This window comes from Eriocheir sinensis, chromosome 27, assembly GCF_024679095.1.
Source record: "Eriocheir sinensis breed Jianghai 21 chromosome 27, ASM2467909v1, whole genome shotgun sequence".
Lineage (NCBI taxonomy): Eukaryota > Metazoa > Arthropoda > Malacostraca > Decapoda > Varunidae > Eriocheir > Eriocheir sinensis.
Window position 1 is genome coordinate 10,877,394 of NC_066535.1, and position 9,223 is coordinate 10,886,616.

The 9,223-nt window shown below is 46.9% G+C and overlaps 2 protein-coding genes across 3 annotated transcripts in view; both read left to right on the top strand.

Annotated features, from left to right (window-relative positions):
• Positions 1-9,223, top strand: part of LOC127004124 (protein phosphatase PTC7 homolog) — a 55,678-nt gene that overhangs the window by 21,918 nt on the left and 24,537 nt on the right. The gene's annotated exons all lie outside the window — the stretch shown is intronic.
• LOC127004125 (uncharacterized) overlaps positions 1,905-9,223 on the top strand; it is a 13,035-nt gene continuing 5,716 nt past the window's right edge. Inside the window, exon 1 of one of the 2 annotated variants that reach the window (XM_050871510.1) lies at positions 1,905-3,673. The gene's annotated coding sequence lies outside the window, so the exon portion shown is untranslated. The remainder of the gene's footprint in view (positions 3,674-9,223) is intronic. The other variant, XM_050871512.1, reaches the window with a different exon arrangement.

Consider the following 9,223-nt stretch of genomic DNA (forward strand, 5'->3'; position numbering starts at 1 on the left):
CTCTCTCTCTCTCTCTCTCTCTCTCTCTCTCTCTCTCTCTCTCTCTCTCTCTCTCTCTCTCTCTCTCTCTCTCTCTCTCTCTCTCTCTCTCTCTCTCTCTCTCTCTCTCTCTCTCGGCGCCTTTCTGAGAATTAATTTCACTGACGTGGTTTGGTAAAGCTTCGTGTCGCCTTGCCTTTAATGAGAAGCCACGCCGCCAGCTTTTCTCGCCCTGATGCATCTGTTAGGAGCATTGACACACACACACACACACACACACACACACACACACAGCGCAACTGGTTTGAGCGTTGCCGTGTCAGGCTTCACGGTCTGACAGGGCGGCGGTTCGAGCCCGCTCAAGCCGGATTCTTTCCGTTGACTAGGAGTGGTTACAGTCCCCCCTTGAGCATGGGGGATGGGGTGTGTGGTGTGTGAGGTCCTGGCAGTACCCAGAGATCGACGATAAAGAGCTCTTCTTCATATCGGGAGGGTACCTGCTGGCGATTAAGAGTCCAACACGTGATCAGGCCGTGGTGAATTACACACACACACACACACACACACACACACACACACACACACACACACACACACACACACACACCAGGGTTAGCATTTAAAAAAAACTCACCCCCCCAACCCCCCCCCCAAAAAAAAAAGTATTTATTTTCTTTAAATATTTTACAAAGTTTAGTTTTATATCCTATTGATGAATAAGGTCCCTATATATATATATATATATATATATATATATATATATATATATATATATATATATATATATATATATATATATATATATATATATATATATACATGAAATAAAAGAAAGGAAAATCCATAAAGATCTTCAAAAAAAGCAAAGTTTTTTTTCATCTTATTTGCTTGTGGTCTAGTTTTTGATTTGACACACCTGTCACATCATCACACAACCTCCATGCTACGACACGGTTTCACCATGCCAAACTATACTCGGATACTCCACATTACCCCCAGCCATATCACAAAGTCACACCACAAAGCACACTTAAATTAAGGCCATCTTACATCGTGACATCGCCGCTATAGTAAATTGTTTAGCACAACACCACTTCGTACACATGAAAAATTAGTGTTTTCTATTTCATCAACCTTTCCATTAAGAATAAGTCAGGGCTCAATCGTATACTTGCCAATGCCACACAGTTTGCGATAATAATGTTACTGAAATCGACACAGTATTCCGAAATTATTATATCAGTAAAGGCAGTAGCCACAAAAGGACCAACCTTCCAAAAAACAGCAACACCAATCTCCAGTTCACCGTTCACGACTGTCGAGTGGTGCGTGCCCGACCACACCTCGCGCCTCTCTCCCTTACCTGTCCAGTACGCGCACAGTACAAATCAGTGGGCGGGCAAGCCCCTAACCCTAACGACCCGTGGGGAGAGCGTACCCCCTGACAGACCCTTGGCGTAACCCCTGGAAAACCCCTGGTCTAAGTGATAACACACACACACACACACACACACACACACATCTCTTCTCTCTCTCTCTCTCTCTCTCTCTCTCTCTCTCTCTCTCTCTCTCTCTCTCTCTCTCTCTCTCTCTCTCTCTCTCTCTCTCTCTCTCTCTCTCTCAGCAGACATTTTTCACTCTTTCCGCTTGTTCTCACTCTCCTCACTTTTTCTAGCCTTCTTCCGGGGTCGTTAGCACCACCAGCCTCTTCCTCTGCCACCCAGCAGTCCAGCGCCCTTCATTATAACCTCCTTCAGGCTGTATACAACTCTCTCTCTCTCTCTCCCTCTCTCTCTCTCTCTCTCTCTCTCTCTCTCTCTCTCTCTCTCTCTCTCTCTCTCTCTCTCTCTCTCTCTCTCTCTCTCTCTCTCTCTCTCTCTCTCTCTCTCTCTCTCTCTCGTAGATGTGGTCATACGAGGGATTAAAGGAAAAGGGAATGGAGGGGCGGGCGTCTCGGGCCGTAGAGGTGTAGAGGATTTAATATTTGATTAAACGCGACAGGATTACTACAACCCAGACCCAATCCCATCCACCCCATCCCCGACCACCGCCAGTACCCTTCCACCCGCCCTCCTGCTAATGTTGTTTTGACGGAGTCGCTGGATCGTAATTGTTAATCCAGCAGCGGCGGTTGATTACGTGTACGGCGGGACGAGGGAGGACAGGGAAGGGCGTGCTTTGACGGAATGGAGTGATGTGTCAGTTAGTGGTGTGTCTGTTAGTGGAGGGCCGTATCCCCAGACGCTGTTGGATCTCACAACATATATTTTCAAAGGGCGCAAGGGAGATTAGTTGTGCCCGGCAGCGTGGGGTAAGGGAGGACAGGGAAGTGTGTTGGGATTGAATGGAATGGTGGGTCATTGGAGGTTCGTATTCCTAGACACTTTCGGCTCACTTCATATATTTTCAAAGCCCGCAAAGGAGATTAGTCGGGTGCATAACCTTGTCAGACTATCACTAGGTCCGAACAATTCCCCGTGGGAATACTAACATACTCTCTACGAAATCGTCATTAAATATTGGAGTGTAAGCCGTGAAATGTTTGAGAATATGGGTGTGCGACTGGATTCCTTCAAACCACCACTACCACCACCACCGTTCGTCTATGTTACGAGTGTGTTGCCTTGATGCTGATGCGAAGTCTTCGGTAAATGTTGCGGTGATTAACAAGGTACGTGGGACAGGGCAGGGCGCATGTGTGTCGCCACTTGTTTTGACTCTGGGTACGATGAGATTAAGGTTGAGGCTGCTGTGATGAGGCTCTTTATGCGCCGGAGTACTTTAGTGTGTGTGTGTGTGTGTGTGTGTGTGTGTGTGTGTGTGTGTGTGTGTGTGTAATAATTAAAAATACTCTAAATGAATTATCAAACTTATGATAATGATAATAGTAATAATAATAACAATACATTTATAGCTAAACTAAAGCAACCAATTCAGACCGTGTGTGTACCCTCGCTCCACAGCGGAGAGATCTTGTGTTGGATCCCCGGCAGGATGAAACGGATGAGGGTTCTTTACTCCTGAGCCCTTGTCCACTCAGCAGCAGTGTGTGTGTGGCGGAGGGTTGTGGGCCCTGTCCCTTGTGGCGCACCTGAGGGTCTTTGGTTCACGACGCTCCACGTTGAGTGCACACACTCGCGCACCAAAGTTTAGACTACTACGTCCTCGCTCCAGCAGGACTTCAGCTCATTAGTTCTCCAGTGCTTCAGTCTAAACTTCAGGGCTCCTCTACGTTCGTCTGTGTTATGAGCTCCACACCACAGACACACTAATGGCTGGTGTTACTACTCTGGGTGCTGTAAGGCACATCACCGTGAGCACGCACGCGCTCACTGTTTCGCCCCATTTCCTATTATATACATTATACAACCCGCGTATACAGAGAACTACAAACGTGGAGGACAGGCTTGACGGGGACTCGAGTAACAAATGGGGTCAATTTTGAGTTCCCTGGAGAGCCGCTGTTACTTGGCTTTCTATCCCTCTATCACGCGTTTTCCAGCCTAGACACTTGTCGCTGTCCCGCTCCTCTGCTGATCCCCGCCACCACCACCACCACCACCAAGAGGTAGCGCCGCAGCAGAGCTGAGCCTGAGCACTAGACAGGCAGTCAGTGTGTTGCCAGCTGCCATCGCGGGTGGATACGTGCGTGCCGTGTTTCAGAGCATTACCGGGCGTTATGCTGAGCCATCTCGTGTGTATTCCCAGAGCTTTACTCTTGGGGCTCCCTGACCTATCGCGCCGGAACACCAACTGTGAAGGACACGGTGACGCTGTTACGTAGTGGCCGTAGCAAACCACATCCGTTATCGTACTGTGCTGGAGTTTTGTGTTCTGCTTTTTGGGTATTGGGTACCGACAGAGCGTCGGGTCGCAGAAAAGACGAGAGACGTCGGACGATCATTACACGTGTTGGGTTGTTTAGCGAGGGTTTTCGTTCCTTAGAGTTTCACTCCCGTATTTTTTTGCGGGAATTACTTTTCTGCTCGTATCGTTTTGTATTGTCGTAACTTTCGCCAGCCCGACATGGGATTCCAGCGAAAAGGAGGAGGACGCTGTGGAGGTTTTAGGGACCTACATAGTAATTGAATTTACTTCCACATCTCCGCTCTCTTGTGAAGCGAAATGGTGTGTGTGTGTGTGTGTGTGTGTGTGTGTGTGTGTGTGTGTGATCTGCTCACACACACACACTCATATACGCACACACACTCATACACACACACGTATCGTCGCCCCACAAGAGAGGCTTGGAAGAGCCTTCTTGTGGCCCCAAAGGGAACACTGTCAATATTGTCGACTCCCATTAATACTTGGAATTGGTCTCTCCCTTCTAGCTCTACCCCCCCCCCTTCTCTCTCTCTCTCTCTCTCTCTCTCTCTCTCTCTCTCTCTCTCTCTCTCTCTCTCTCTCTCTCTCTCTCTCTCTCTCTCTCTCTCTCATCCCCTGTGGCTTCAATGAAAGACCAGTAAGCTCCTTTCTTCCACGACTCTGCTTAGCTCCTTGATGTCGCGTAGCCTTTGCGTCCCGCGGAAAAGACGTTGTGGATTCTAAGTTGCCCTTACACATATTATAACGGTACGAAGGTATTTGCTTTACTTAACGTATGTTCTAGAGAAACGGATTATCATTGGGGAGGCGGAAGGTGATGGGGAACAAAAGGAAAGGAAAACGATGGAAAACAAAGAGGAGGAAGGTGATGGGGAAGATAAGGAAAGGCAACGAAGAGAAAGAAAAAAAAAGATAAGGAAGAGGAGGAGGAAGGCGACGGGGACGAAAAGAAAGGAGACAAATGGAGGGAAAAAGATAAGGAAAACGATGGGAATGGAAGAGGAGGAGGAGGAATGTGGTGGGAAACATAGGGAAGGTGAAGGGTGGAGGAGGAGATGGGTAGCAATGAAGGGGGGGGGGGGGAGGAAAGGCGTGCATGGGGAAGAGAGGGCAGGGTAACGAAAGGGAGGAAAGGCAAAGGGAAGAGATGAGGAGGAAAGGTTAATGAAGAGGGAGGAGGCGATGGGGAAGAGAGGGAACGGTAAATGAGGTAGATTGTAAATTGTTGTTTTATTGTAAATGTTGTAAATGCTAGTTGCCTGTGGATATAACGGTGAAACGGATTATTATTGTGAAGTGATGTATATCTCCTGTATTTTCGGATGGAGTTGATTATTGCGGGATGACTAGATTGTTTTTATTTGTTTAGCTTACTTATATAAACGACTTAGTGTGGTAGGGATGCTTTCATGTTTCCTCTTTTCGAATCGCATGGAATATGTAAATAAGCTGGAATTGGTTCATAGTTTTTAATTAAGAATTCAAGTTACAAGATAATCAACGGAGTGTTTTTGGCGCTAATACAGTTGCTAATAACATAGCTTATGAGTTATGACACACTTGTGAGACCAACACTTGAATACTGCTCCACGGTGTGGGATCCTTACACACACACAGTAACATTGATAGGTTAGAACAAATCAACACCAAGGCGGGTAGGTTCATTACAAACAATTACACTCGAACGCCTGGAATCACAACACGGATCAAACCAAATAAACATGGAACCTCTTCACATACGCAGACAAGCACACAGACTTACACTTTGTACAAGATCACAAACATTCACATTGACATTGACCCACAAACATACCTTCACAACGCAAACAGTCAACGTACTCGTAACACACTCATCCATAAATACCAAACATATCACACTAACACTGACGCATACACCCATACTTTCCACGCACCATACGTGACTGGAACAGCCTCCCTCAACAGATTTTAGACTGCGGTACAATAGACTCATTCAGAAAACAAATACACAATCGCTTGTCACCACAACACACCAACACTAACAATTACACTTGATTCACTTTCCTCCCCTGCACACTCGGCTCCCCCGTCACCCCAACAGCCAACACAAATATGCTTGTTATGTACCTGATAGGCGCCCTGCGCATTATCGTCCAGATCCAGATCCAGAATACCCGAGTCAAATAATGTATAAAAGGAATGTTGAGTTTCTTTGATAGTTTTTTTTTTCTTCTAATGCAGTGACGTTGAAGAATACTTGATATTTTTACACTTCAAATTATCATGTTACTTATTACTTACGGTCTTACTTATACTTACTTACGTTGAAGAAGACTGGTAATTTTCACTTTTCAAATCATCATGTTACTTGCTTACTCAATCATTTACTTACTTACGTACGTTAAAGAATACTGATAACTTTCACACTTCTAATTATCAACATGTTACTTACTTACTTACACACTTATTTACGACGTTGAAGAATAGTACTAATTTTCACAGTTCAAATATCACCAACATGATTTCCCTAAAGTTGCATTGAAAAACAAGTGACATTTTAAAGCAAACTAACGAAAATGAATTATTGATACGTTATATGAAAAAAAAATAAAAAAATAAATAAAACGTGAGAATTAAAAGCACAGTAATGGAAGAGCGAAAAAACATGTTACAGTGAAGCCTCGTTGAACTTAAAACTCGTCGACATGTTTTCCCTGAGGCCGAATAAAAAAATAGATAAAAATAAACATGAGACTTCAAAGTTAAGTAAATGACGAGCGAGAAAACACGTTAGCGAAGTTGCCCCCCGTCCATCGCGTGTAAATTGGTTGCAAAAGACTTACTGCTTCGCGAATGTTTTCATCACGGCAAATAAAAGTGTTGGCAAGTTAATTATCTCCACCTGGTTCAATCCCTCGCCTTCCCTACCCTTCGTTATCCTTTACCTCTCTTCCTCATCGTCTTCATCTTCCCACTTTTCCCTCTCTTTCCCATCGTCTTCCCTCCTCCTCCCCTTCACCTTCCCTACCCTTCATTTACCCTTCGTTCTCTCCCTCTCCGTCTTCATCCTCCTCCCTTTCCCTCTCTTTCCCATCGTCTTCCCTCCTCCTCCCCTTCACCTTCCCTACCCTTCATTTACCCTTCGTTCTCTCCCTCTCCGTCTTCATCCTCCTCCCTTTCCCTCTCTTTCCCATCGTCTTCCCTCCTCTTCCCCTTCACCTTCCCTACCCTTCATTTACACTTCCTTCTCTTCCTTATCGTCTTCATCCTCCTCCCTTTTCCTCTCTTCCTCATCGCCTTCCCTCCTCCTCCCCTTCACCTTCCCTACCCTTCATTTACCCTTCGTTCTCTCCCTCACCGTCTTCATCCTCCTCCTTTTCCTCTCTTCCTCATCCCCTTCCTCCTCGAACCCTTCCCTTCTCCCCTTCATCTTCTCAACCCTTCGTTATCATTTCCCTCTTCATCTTTCTACCTTTCCCTCTTCCCATCGCCTTCCTTCTCCCCCCCTTCCTTCCTCTCCCTCCATCTTTTCCTCCCGTATCTTCCCTACCCTTCATTTACCCTTCCCTGTCTTTCCCATCACCTTCCTTCCTCCCTCCCTCTTCATCTCCGTCTCTTCCTCTACCTTTTACCTTTCTTCTCCTTCATCTACCTTTCTCTGTCTTTCCTATCGCCATCTTCCTCTCTTCCCTCTTCTCCTCTCCCTTTCACCTTCCCTCTCTTCCCTTCTTCCTCCTACCTTTCTCTCTTCCCCATCGTCTTCCCATCTGCTTCCACCCCTTTCCTTCCCCCCTTCATCTTTCCTACCCTTCATTTACCCTTTCCTCTCTTCCCATCTTCCTTTTCTTAACCTCTTATCTTCTCGTTGCTTTCTCTCTCTTTCGTTCCCATTCCTCCTCATCTCTTTCCTTCCCTCTCCAACTCCTCCGCCCTTCACATTCCATCTCCCTCTCCCCCTTCTCTCCCTTCCCCCTCCCCTCCATTCCCATCCATCCCCAATCTTAATCTTTCCTCCCCATCATATAGGCTACCCTTCCCTGTCTTTCCCATCACATTCCTCCTCTTTCTCTTCCTTTCCCATCATTTGACCTATCTTTTTCCTTCACTATGTTTCCTCCCCCCCCCCCCCCCCCATCACTTTCTTCCTCCTCTTCTTCCCCTTTTCTCTCCATCGTTTCCTTCCCTTTCTTCCGTTCCCTTTCCCTCCCCTTCATTTGGCCTTCCTCCTCCTCCTCTTTTTCCCCTTCCCTTCCCATCCTTTACCCTTCCTCCTCTTCCCCTTCCCTTCCCATCCTTTACCCTTCCTCCTCTTCCCCTGCCCTTCCCATCGGTTTTTCTTTCCTTTCCCTTCCCTTTGCTTTCTCTTTCCTTCCTTCGTTTCCCTTCCCTCTCTTCCTCATGGCCTTCCTCCTCCTCTTCCCCTTCTCTCCCCATCGCTTTCCTTCTCTTTTACCTTCCCTTCGCTTTCCCTCTTTTTCGTTTCCCTTCCCTCTCTTCCTCTTCCCTCTTCCTTTCCCATCGCTTTCCTTCCCTTTTACCTTCCCTTCTTCGTTTCCCTTCCCTCTCTTCCCCATTGCCTTCCTCCTCTCTTCTTCCCCTTCCTTTCCCATCGCTTTCCTTTTTTCTCTTCTCTTTTACCTTCCCTTCGCTTTCCCCCTTCTTCGTTTCCCTTCCCTCTCTTCCCCATCGCCTTCCTCCTCTCTTCTTCCCCTTCCTTTCCCATCGCTTTCCTTTTTTCTCTTCTCTTTTACCTTCCCTTCGCTTTCCCCCTTCTTCGTTTCCCTTCCCTCTCTTCCCCATCGCCACCCTCCTCCTCTTTCCCTTCCCTCCCCATCGGTTTTTATTCCCATTTTCACCTTATCCTTTTCCATCTCCGCCATCTGTCTTCATTTACCCTCCCATATTTTCTTCCGATTGCAGGTCCACCCTATCCCCACCCCTCCTGCCTGTTTCCCTCCCCTCTCCCACCCCTCTTTCTCTCCCCTTCCCCCACCACAGAAGCACCACCACCACACTCATCTTGGGCTCTTCCGTATCTTCAATAACCTGTCAACCCCAGGATTAGCAGAGGCTTCCAATTCTTATTAATCATATATTGGGCTTTGGGAGGAGAGGGGAAGAAAGGGGAGAAGAGTAGAGGATCAAAATACAGTCACCGAGGTCTCACTTTAATCCCCTCATCGTCGCGACCTTCTTTTCTCCGATGACAGGGAGTGACAGGGCCGGGGTGAGGGGGGGAGGGCTGCTGGAGGAGGAGAGTGAGTAGGAGGAAAATTGATTTGAAGGCTCTTCCAGCGCCGTCTTCGGGAATAGAGTTAGGAAAGGAAAAGTGCGGGATGGGGTAGGGCGTTTTTTAGGAAAGGAAAAGTGCGTGATGGGGTAGGGCGTTTTTTTTCTTTTTTCTTTTACCCTCTTCCTCATATTGTGTCCGTGTCTG